This window comes from Triticum dicoccoides, chromosome 5B (assembly GCF_002162155.2).
Source record: "Triticum dicoccoides isolate Atlit2015 ecotype Zavitan chromosome 5B, WEW_v2.0, whole genome shotgun sequence".
Classification (NCBI taxonomy): Eukaryota; Viridiplantae; Streptophyta; class Magnoliopsida; order Poales; family Poaceae; genus Triticum; species Triticum dicoccoides.
This window is the reverse complement of record NC_041389.1, coordinates 440,883,764-440,895,839: the sequence shown is the minus strand read 5'-3', so window position 1 is coordinate 440,895,839 and position 12,076 is coordinate 440,883,764. Positions and strand designations below refer to the sequence as shown.

At 41.2% G+C, this 12,076-nt stretch overlaps 1 long non-coding RNA gene across 2 annotated transcripts; it reads right to left on the bottom strand.

Moving 5' to 3' along the window:
- Positions 1-6,021: 6,021 nt before the first annotated feature.
- Positions 6,022-10,960, bottom strand: LOC119305685. 2 transcript variants are annotated; one of them, XR_005148741.1, is made up of 7 exons: positions 9,525-10,960; positions 9,020-9,155; positions 8,211-8,293; positions 7,977-8,056; positions 7,176-7,281; positions 6,832-6,969; positions 6,022-6,377 (listed from the first exon to the last, which is right to left on the bottom strand). It is a non-coding gene; the product is annotated as an uncharacterized LOC119305685 (long non-coding RNA). The 2 variants fall into 2 exon arrangements; XR_005148742.1 differs by lacking the exons at positions 9,020-9,155; positions 9,525-10,960 and adding an exon at positions 8,404-8,601 and having other exon boundaries at positions 6,022-6,374.
- Between the last annotated feature and the right edge of the window lie 1,116 nt (positions 10,961-12,076).

The window sequence follows — 12,076 nt, the reverse complement described above, 5'->3', positions numbered from 1 at the left end:
TTATTATTTATTTCCTTATATCATGATAAATGTTTATTATTCATGCTACAATTGTATTATCCAGAAACATAATACATGTGTGAATACATAGACAAACATAGTGTCACTAGTATGCCTCTACTTGACTAGCTCGTTAATCAAAGATGGTTAAGTTTCCTAACCATAGACATGAGTTGTCATTTGATTAACGAGATCACATCATTAGAAGAATGATGTGATTGACTTGACCCATTCCGTTAGCTTAGCACTTGATCGTTTAGTATGTTGCTATTGCTTTCTTCATGACTTATACGTGTTCCTATGACTATGAGATTATGCAACTCCCGTTTACCGGAGGAACACTTTGTGTGCTACCAAACGTCACAACGTAACTGGGTGATTATAAAGGAGCTCTACAGGTGTCTCCGAAGGTACATGTTGGGTTGGCGTATTTTGAGATTAGGATTTGTCACTCCGATTGTCGGAGAGGTATCTCTGGGCCCTCTCGGTAATGCACATCACTATAAGCCTTGCAAGCAATGTAGCTAATAAGTTAGTTACGGAATGATGCATTATGTAACGAGTAAAGAGACTTGCCGGTAACGAGATTGAACTAGGTATTGGATACCAACGATCGAATCTCGGGAAAGTAACATACCGATGACAAAGGGAACAGCGTATGTTGTTATGCGGTCTGACCGATAAAGATCTTCGTAGAATATGTGGGAGCCAATATGAGCATCCAGGTTCCGCTATTGGTTATTGACCGGAGACGTGTCTCGGTCATGTCTGCATAGTTCTCGAACCCGTAGGGTCCGCACGCTTAAGGTTTCAATGACAGTTATATTATGAGTTTATGAGTTTTGATGTACCGAAGGAGTTCGGAGTCCCGGATGAGATTAGGGACATGACGAGGAGTCTCGAAATGGTCGAGGCGTAAAGATCGATATATTGGACGACTATATTTGGAGTTCGGAAAGGTTCCGAGTGATTCGGGTATTTTTCGGAGTACCGGAGAGTTACGGGAATTCGTCGGGGAGTATATGGGCCTTATTGATCTTTAGGGGAAAGAGAGAGGAGAGGCTGGGCGCCCCCCAAGGCCTAGTCCGAATTGGACTAGGGGGAGGGGCTGCGCCCCCTCCTTCCTTCTCTTCTCTTCCCCCTTTCCTTGATTCCTACTCCTACTACTTGAAAGGGGGGGAATCCTACTCCCGGTGGGAGTAGGACTCCTCCTTGGCGTGCCCTCCTTGGCCGGCCGCCCCTTCCCCTTGGCTCCTTTATATACGGGGGGCATGGGGGAACCTCTAGACACACAAGTTGATCTTCGTGATCGTTCCTTAGCCGTGTGCGGTGCCCCCCTCCACCATATTCCACCTCGGTCATATCGTTGCGGTGCTTAGGCGAAGCCCTGCGTCGGTAGAACATCATCATCGTCACCACACCGTCGTGCTGACGGAACTCATCCCCGACACCTTGCTGGATTGGAGTCCGGGGATCGTCATCGAGCTGAACGTGTGCCGAACTCGGAGGTGCCGTACGTTCGGTGCTTGGATCGGTCGGATCGTGAAGACATACGACTACATCAACCGCGTTGTCATAACGCTTCCGCTTTCGGTCTACGAGGGTACGTGGACACACTCTCCCCTCTCGTTGCTATGCATCACCATGATCTTGCGTGTGCGTAGGAAATTTTTGAAATTACTATGTTCTCCAACACAAACATGTTATAATCTAGGCAAGAGACAGAAATCAAATTCCTACTTAAGGTAGGGACATAAAGAACATTATTTAAATGAAGATGGAAGCCAATGTGTAGTTCTAAGGTGATTGACCCTATGGCTTCAACATCAACTTCGACTCCATTTGCCACCTTAAGTCTTCTTGCCCCCCTTGCCATGGTTTGGATTATATTTGGGTCCTGCATAGAATTGGCAACGTGAGAAGTTGCACCTGAATCAATCCACCAAGAGGTACTAGAGTAATCAACATATAACATTTCATCAACGAAAGTTATTTCATCAGTACCTTTCTTCATCAACCATTTGAGAAATTCTGGACAGTCTTTCTGATAATGACCCTCATGCTTGCAGAAGTTGCACTTGTTTTCTTTAGGCTTATCGTCCACCTTCTCCTTTGCTTTATATGAGGTTGATGAATGTTTCTTAAAGAACTTCTTGTGTGGCTGTTGCTTAGAAGAGCTTACTCCATCATGCTTTCTCTTGGAGGAGCCAACCAAAAAGGCTTGGTCCTTTCCTTGCCTCTTAATCCTCTCTTCTTCCTCAACAATTCTTGGAGATATCTCCGCGATTGTCCATTTCTCTTTAAGAGAATTATAGTTAATCTTAAAATGATCAAACTCTTCAGGGAGGGAGTCCAAGATCATGATGACAAGGAGATTGTCATTGAGCTCACATTGTAATGCCTTCAATTTGTTACAAGCATTCACCATCTTTAAAATGTGAGCCCTGACATCACCATCATTATTATACTTCCCAAGGAGCTTGTGAAAAAGTTCGTGTGCATAAACCTTGTCGGAGCCTTTGAATTGCTCCTCCAGGGCTGCCATGAATTCCTTAGGAGTATCTTTCTTGGGTAGTGCCCCAATTATGTCAGGTGAGATAGATGATCTCATCATAAGCATAGCAATGTGATTTGACTTTTCCCATATTTCCATCTTGGAATCATAAGTTTTCTTTAGTTCAGCATACCCCGTGACACCAGCAGTTGGAGCCACGGGTTTATCCTCCCGTAAAGCATAATCAAATTGATGGACGGCTAGGCATAATTCCATCGAGTTCTTCCAACGAGGGAAGTTGCTACCTGTCAACGGTTCGACAGTAAACGCAGCGAAAGCTGTAATGGACATGAAAGAGTTTTATGAGTAATTGACATGAATATGAAATTTTACGTTGGCGAAATAAAATAGACATGCCATGTATTTTATTTCAACTCCATGTCAAAACACCGTTGGGCAGAAAAAAACATGGAATTAAAATGTCATAAGTGATGACTCATAATAATAAAACAACGTTGGTCCGAATTAAAACCAGAGTCATTTCATTCTCAATTTAGACATCAACCTAAGAAAAAATATCATTATTTTGATGTCTAAAAAAATAAAAATTCATCATGCAGACACATAATAAATCCTGAATAAAATATCTCGTTGGTTCAATTTTACGCAGAATAATAATGTGTTCATTTTTAGGCATTTTCTGTTTTAAACGGTGCAAAACATAATAACTATTAACTTAATACAGTACATATATAGCGAGGGGCATGTCCAATTTTTTTTTATCGATAATAATACAGTACATATATAGCGTCGGGCGGGCGTTGTCCAATTCCTTTCCTTTTTATTATCACTTTCCTTTTTCATCATTCTGTTTACAATGATGCCACACACACTCACACCAAATGCGCGATGAGTCAGCTCGGCCTTTCATTATGTTTGCGAAACTACTTTACAGCTGACACTTCTGTGGCCGATCCTTGCACGACAGTCAATCCGGTGGTGTGCTGCAGCTTTAGTTTATGGCTAGATGGTTGCATATGTAGCCAGGGGCGGACCTATGTAGAGGTGAGTGGGGGCCCAGGCCCCCACTCAAAATTTGAAATTCCAGTGAGTTTTGCTTGTAATTTTTGAAAAATATACTTGTATTCTTTGAATTTTTATAGAACATGCCCCCACTCAGGTAGTTTGCCCCCAGTCAAAATACTCTCTAGGTCCGCCACTGGATGTAGCATCGTCCAAACATAGTGCAAGAAAGTCATCTGGATAGCAACTCTCTTATGTCTGATGCATGGATCAGTTGCCGTGCAAGAATCGGCTGCAAACTGTCGTGCCCTAAAGTAGTTTCGTTCTGTTTATATTACTTCCTCTGTTAAGATCTTACATGATGAGACGAAGGGAGTAGTTATCTAATTTTTTATTTGAAGTTGACCCGTTTGGTTGTGTGGGTACGATTACAGGATTACAACAGTTTAAATAAACATGATGTCATGATTGTTTTGATAGTTTATATAACTTTTTGTTGAGGATATATCATGTAGGTCATTTTGTGGCCTCTTGATGTTAAATTTCATGGAGTACTTATGGGAGATATTTTGACACTCTTGAACAGATATATGTTGCATCATATCATAATACTTATTATTTTATGAAGTAGCACTATTTTGAAAACTAAGTCGTATTACTTGACTTTAGTTTCATAGGGCATATTTAGAACAAGATTAGCTGTTATTTTAGTAGATTGAGAATTGAATAATGATGATATAAGAAATCCGGATCGTTACGCATGACACATATTCACATGGCTCAATAACATTGACTCACTAAAGAGAAATAAGATTTAAAATGGATGTTTCTATCATAGATTATGATACGTGTGTTGCACGTGCAAGTCTACTAGTTAACTTAAACGCACGGGAAAAACAGAAAATCGCCACAGTGATTTTGGCCCAAAAAAATCCCACGGATATTCGAAATGCAGCTCAGTCCAGTAGCGTTTTTTTTGCTGGACTGAATCTACCTGGGCCGAAGCCCGGCCGAGAGAACGGCTCGTAAGCGCTCCTAGGCCCGTGCGGAGCCGAGCATTGCTGCCAGCCGTCCGATGGAAATGGACGGTCCGTCTTGATCTCGGCTGGAACAAAACAACCGCCGGCCAGAACCCTAGCACATTTCCCCCTCGACCCCCCCCTCCCCCCGCATTTCTCGCTCCCGAGAGCGGCGACGACGTTCAACGACGGCTCGAGGCGCACCGGCCATGGCGGCGCGGCGACTGCGCTCGCCGGAGGAGCGTGCAGCAGAGTCATTCCCGCGCGCTTCTCCGTCGAGCGTGGCTCCGGCGTCCGTGCGCATGGCACATCAAGGGGGGCAAGATGGGGCGCCGGCCACCGTGTCATGAAGGGGTCAGCGACGTGGTGCAGGGCGACGGCCCGTACACGCGCGCGTCCGTAAGGGCAGCGGCAAGGCGCAGGCGCATTCCGCATGTCGGCCAGGGCACGACGGCGTCGCGGCGTCTCCGCCGTCGCACAACGGTGGGCGTTGTGCGGGCCCCGAAGGGAAAAAGGCGGCTACGCGGCGCATTTGGTGAGCATTTCATCTCATTCCCCTCCAATTCGTGTACATCAATGCTTGATTTGGTGAAAACAGCCCTAATTGAAGAATTAGGGTTAAACATGAATTATGCTTGATTCGCGTCATCTAATGATCACCTTCATGTTATGTTGATTAAAATTGATCATGTTTAAGTCCTGTTCCGTATGCATCATCAAATTAGAATGCAGAGGGGTACATAGTACATCAACAGTAGCAAACCCCCATGTTGAAGAACCCTAGAAACAATCCCCAATTTCGGTAGCAGTACTGATCCGTAGCAAATTATAATTAAAACATGATTAACAGTGGGCAATTGACATCAACATCAAAACAGTAGCAATCAAACTTGATCTACTTAGGGCCTAAACTTGAGATTGATTTACTGATCATGATAAGGGATCTAAAAGCAATCAAAATTGGCGACTGATACCAACTTGTTTGTCCTCGTGCTTAAACAACTTGCTGTTAGAACTTAGTAGCTGGTTTATCTATAAAACGGAGCGTAAACTATTTTGAGAGTAAGATTTTCTATATTTGCTTACCTTGGTGTGTGGTGCAATATATACATGTTGATTAGTGCTACTTTTTATCTTTCGGGCTAGAATGTTGATTAGTAGCTTTGCTCAAGTCAAAGATCATACGACGTGTGAATGTGTTGGGCTCCTCGACCGGAGACTCGGGACCCTGGGGTAGTAGCTAGTCTTCGATTGATGGATCGTCAAATATCACAATACTAGATCGGGACCGCGCCTTGGTGCAAGGGTGCCGGTCCATACGTTTTAGTCAAGCAAGTAACGCTAAGTCAGTAGTAATCCAGATTTAGTATATGCATTCATTCAGTAACATCAGTAGAAGAGATTCATGTCTTGCAACTCAAGAAAACACAATCAAATTGTTGTGTTCAATGATGAACTTTCTTGAGAACAAAACACTTTATCCACCAAAAGTTCATACAAACACTGACTCTATCAGACCATGTATTCTACACATGACAAAGAATATGAAAATACCAGATATGGTATAATTGTTGTTGTCAGTTCATGTTGTCTTATAAGTAAAGTCAGTTACCCATCATAATATGGGGTTCTATGTTTGCAGCTACTGCTCCATAACCCTGTTGTGACGGCGCCCCCGGTGCCGGTGCCGGTGAAGATAGACCACGACGATGTTGACATCGTCGTGGAAGTGGTATCTTGACGTCTTCAGGCATGTACACTCGCCTCTCTTCCTCTTGGCTCTCTTCAAGGCATACCGCTCTAACCATTTCTGATTTCTTGCCTTGTCCTGTACATGTCTACTATATTGTAGTTAAAGTTTCTGATGTACACATGTTCCAGCCACAAACATGTAACCAAACCACCATCATAAACTGTCTGCGTAAACATGGATCAAGTATCTAAAACTATTTATTTTTTCAAGGGAAGTATCTACAACCGTCGCTCAAGCAAAGAATTAAGTCATAGAAACTAAAGGGAAATAAGGGTCATATTCTGAAAGAAGTGGTACACAACACAAGGCAAAGATTATATATTTAACATAGAAGATGTTTCTCGTAGCAAGGGTAGAGGAGATATATTATATTTATTTGATTAAGTTTTAGAGAGGGAGTGGGCCATGAATTCTTCAAGCAGAATTCACCAATATATAAAATACAGTATGAAGGCTTTCCCAAGACATTGGTTATCTTGCTGCAAAAACTGAAACAGAAAGCTCAAACTAAGGTAGAGAAAAAAGAAGAATAGAGATGCTACCTGCAGCCTGCAGCAGTGTAGCATGGAGCCGGCTGTCAGCATGGATGAGTTCAACAGCGGTGCAGGGTAGAAGAGATCCTGGCTCAGGCGGAAGGCCCTCCAGCGGCGGCGTTAAAAGGATCCCATTAGTCAAGGCCACTGCATGAAGGTGGAGACATGGCAACAGGGTTCAGTTTCACACAATGAACCCCATTCGAATCCTTTAAAGTATCCAATTTTTGAAACAGATAAAGAAGAAAAGAGCTAAATCAGCTCAACCGGTCACCAAAAAGAAGAAATGAAGAACTAGAAACCCAAGAATGTGAAGCTACACTACAATGGGCGAGTGGATAAGAATCACAGACCTGTAGTGGCACAAGCCTCTGAATCGAAGAAAGTGGCTAGGCAGCGACCAGGATGACAAGAGAGGTGGCGCAGCGGTCTACATCATCCTCAAGCTTTGCCCAATTCCTACAAAACCATCAATAAGGTTATGATGCCATGAAACCCCAAAATTCTTTTGTCCTGTGAATTGACAACACCAATAACCTAGAAGAGGATCAACAATTAGAAAGCTAGATCTCGATAGCAACAACACAACATATTCTTCCATATCGAAGAACAAAGTTTGTTAATTCTGAATCAATGCTCTTCCAAAATCACTAAATCTCACAAAGGGCACTCATGACAAATCACTATATCAAATGTGACGTGTTGATCCAACTCAAGATATATGTGCAATTGAATCATGGTAACAAATTATTTTTTCATTTATATATGCAAGGCTCGCCCTATCTATTTAGTTGCTTCTTTTGAATCCCTTCTTATCAAGTGCTTTCTCTGAATAAAAACCACTATAGTATTTTCTGCATCATATTGTATGACACTGAACCAAGCAACCGGAATTAACAATGTAATGAGCCATTGCCCTTTTAGTAAGGTAAATATCATCCCTATGACTATGACCAATAGCAGGCACCATAGTAAACATCTATGAAGGACTGCGCACACACTAAGAAAGGCACTAAGTAATTCTACACTTGGAATGTGTCAATACATCACCATCTATTTTTTTATGCCAGTACAATGGTTCTGAATCCATTCGACAACAAACAATATCTAAATTTCATCAAACCTAAGTAAAATAAATGGGGGAGGGGTGCTACCTGAAAACCGAGGAAACCTGCAGCAAACCAAACCACTACCGACTGGAAAGGTGAGGCAGAATCAACACCAAGATCTGTACCTGCAAAACAAATTAGGCAGCACACAAACAATAAATCAAGTTTCCCCTGTCACGTGCTAAAACTTTCTAAGATAGTAGGAACATCTATTTATTGGTGCACCAAATCACTACTAAAAAAGCCTGAACAACCGACGGTTCAACCATATGCAAGTACCTAAGAGTAGGCTGCTTTATCATGGAAGGAGGCATTTCACTGGTAGACATGGCAGGAGCAGCCTAATTTTAGCCGAAGAACACCTGAGATAGGACACGGTAACAACAAAAAAAGAGGAACAAATTAGCCATAGCGTACTTGTACTTCCATACACCTATAAAAAGAACACATGAATAAGGTCCGGGAACTGTACTCTAAATTATTCTGCAGCTGCACGAAAACTTCCAGCCGAAATATTTGAACCCAAGCACAATACAAGCAGAAGGACTACTGTGGGGAGTTTTGGCTGTCAGATGTGCCCTGCCTTCCGTGACCGTCTATTTTTAGCTATAGATTTTACCCTAGAAACCTAGTGGGGAGCTAGCAAGAAGTGTACGGTTTTAGATAAGCCCGGTGGCAAACAGGATACAGTCAAACACCATAAATGGTAAAATGGATACTATGGTAAAACCTACACATCGACTACAAAAATGACGGCAAAGCTAGATAAATCTGTGCATAAACTGATAACATGTGCTTGATGACATAGTAAGAGATACATGTGTAGCCTGGCAGTATATACAACAGGGCTCATAGTGAAATTACAAATGAATTGTTAATTTTAGCCTTTTAATTGGAAATATTGAAAAAATGCATTCTTCGAAGACACCCTTTTCACCAGTGTTCACATGCATAGAATAACAAAAACAGCAATATTAACAGTCCATAGATACTGCACTAACCGACAATACTCCAATTAAGCTAATAATGTATCTCATTGTTCAGGTCATGAAGCAAAGAATAAAAGACTTGTATGCACTAATGTATACCTCTAATTAACCACTACATGGCGCTTATACATTTGTGCATAAATCATACATCCATCCGCGACTTCAAATGAACCTCAACTGCCATAGTATCTAAAAAGCTTCAATATTATTGAAACAATATCTTCCATCACTTGAACTGCCCAAAGGTGAACACCATTTATTTCATGACAAAAAGAACTATGAATCGACAAAATCATCATAATAATCTAGTTCACTTGGGACATACCTGCAGTTTCAGAGAACAATGAAGCAGTCAAATATAAATAATAAATCTCAAAATACTGAAACACCAGTTTCACATGATAAGTCAATGAATATAGGTATATAAATAGTAAAAATAAACTGAAGATATATCTCAAAAATAAACAAGCTCACCAGACCTGGGGCATCAATGTACAAATAAACTGAAGAATATATCTTAAAAAGGAACTGAAGAATATATCTCAAAATAGAAAAAGGAAGGTAATAAAGAGAATTTTCTCTGGACATATTTTCATGTACTCACCTCTCCTTCATCAAGTCCTACATGAGCATGCAATCGCTTCCTAGAATTAATAACTTTCCTATAAATGATGAGGCGCCCACTACACAGAGCGATCTGAATATCCCATCTTGACAGATACTTGCAATAGAAGAGTTCCGACTTGTTATGTATGAGACAGGGATATCGTATTGTAATGCACTGCGTCCACTTACAACCCCGCTAGTTCAGTATGGAGCTGGAACTGATCTTTTGGTGTACTGTTTTTTAGAAATGGCAGTACAAGCTACAATCTGGACAGTACAAATGATATTCATGAACCCCCATATACAAAAGTTGCACACAGAAAAAAAAGGAACAACTTCTAACAGATTTTTTTGCATCTACATAAAAATCATCGATTATCCTAAATACTCCCTGTCAATAATTATGCTACTAACTGATTGGCAACAATTTCTTTTGGTGCACAATTCAAACAAAAAAATGATAGTACAAGCAGACCTTTAGTACTCCAATTTCTTTCAGTTTTGACAGATTATTTTCTATTTCAAATCTTGGAGGAAAATGGCGACGGTACGCCTTCCTGGGTTATATATAACTTCAGAATTTCAGGTGAGAGATTCTGAGGATAACTGATGTCCATAATCTTTGCACAGTTGCAGAGTCGGTATCACAGAAGAAATCAATCCATGGTGGAAACTGAAGCACCAAGCAAAGTCCAAAACTGTATGTGCCCTTAACATCAAGAAGTTGGTATATAAACACCAAGTTATTCCTAATAGCATCTTCATTAAAAGTTCAACCAAAGTAGGACTTGAAGAGGGCCACTGCCTGATAATTTCAAATAATCTTCAGCGAAAATAACGGCGAATGAGATGGACATATTAAATTGCTCATAAGAATGTTGATGTGCACATTGAGTAGGATATATACATTGAATTAGCACTATGGTTTCATCACTGAATCATCTTTGTCCTAATGTACAAATTAAACCAACTCCTAGCCCAAACCCTCTCTTCCAAACAGGCCCTCAATAATAAATCATATAAAACACAAAGGGTTCTATTATTCATTTAGTCCTATCAAAGTATTCCCAACAGTGACGAACATGGAACATCACACCATCTAAACATTGAAAATTTCTAGCAGTACTTTTTAGTACCACATGCTTATATTCTGTTGAGTTTGGTGATTCTGATGTACCATCACCAGATATCCATTCATCGTGTTTCTACTTGTAAGGTTGACCCTAACAGCTTAACATGCCCCTTACATATGTCGATTTCATGAATAGGCTCACGAGAAACCGTTTGTTTTTATGGGTCAAGTCTTAACTATTGTGTTTTTGTTCCTTCCAGCAACTACTTAACAACACTACAGTTCTCGAGTGACCAAACTAAATTGAGATGTTTGAAACAACAAAACAGCCAAGATGGTGAGAAACACACCTTAAGTACATCACGACATGTGATTGGTCATCTGCCAATTCTCATCCTTTTGCTTGTCGAAGAGTTGTGGTATCATGTTGCTGGAGATCCAACAACAGTATCATCACTCTGTTGGCTGAGACATACATCAGCATCCAACACGCCTATCGGGCTTTGCGGCACATAGAACATTGATGATCCAACCGATTTGATGACCATGGTTCCCATTGCTATCTTGTCCTGAATCAATTTGTAGCATCTTAACACTCGCTCCTACAAAACATCATCGCATTAACATATTAGGTAATGGTGGCAAATGGTTTAGTTAATGATAACATTGAGACGATGACTACCTTGTTTATACACATGCAATTAGTTGTAGCTCTTCCAACCACTGAAGTTGCGCTCCCCAAATAACAACAAGTGCAACAGGTGCAGCAACCCAAATACAGCAAGTGCAACAGGTGCAGCAAACTATGAAGGTCTGAACCCAAAAATCAGCTCCTGCAATCCAAATTCTCAAACTTTAGTAATTGATCGCTGCCAAATTTTACACATTCATTGATGGATACTAAAAGTGATATTCGATTTAACACATTGATCTATGAATACTATAAAAGGGATCTGATTTAACTTTCATACCTTTAGTTGTGCTCGAGATGGGGTCGGTCACGGGTGAATGCGAGCATGGAGGGTGTGTCATGATGATTGAAGTTGTGAAGGAAGTAGTCAATAAATGAGCAAGAAGTAACCGCTCCACCCTTTTTATGCTCATTGCCGTACAAAGGAAGACTTTGCCTCAATCACCTGTCAAGCAAAAACCATCGATTAATTGAGATGAAACTGAAAGACATAACCATTCAATACGTGGAGGTCTATTATGAGATGAGATGCATCACTCACTGACCTGCAGGTCCATGGGGAGTGGCACATAGGTCTCCTCCATCTTTGAAGCGAGACAAATGCAAGCCACTGCCAAGAGCCGTCCCACGCTTTGCCTTCCTGCCATGAGAAATCAATTTCTCAATGATTCCAACAACTTTATGGGATTTTAGCAGGGTTTCTTCAGTTGCTAATGAGATCATAGACTTACAGGAAGGGGATAGACGAAGAGGAACCTATCAAGGTAGTTGACAAACAACGCCGCTG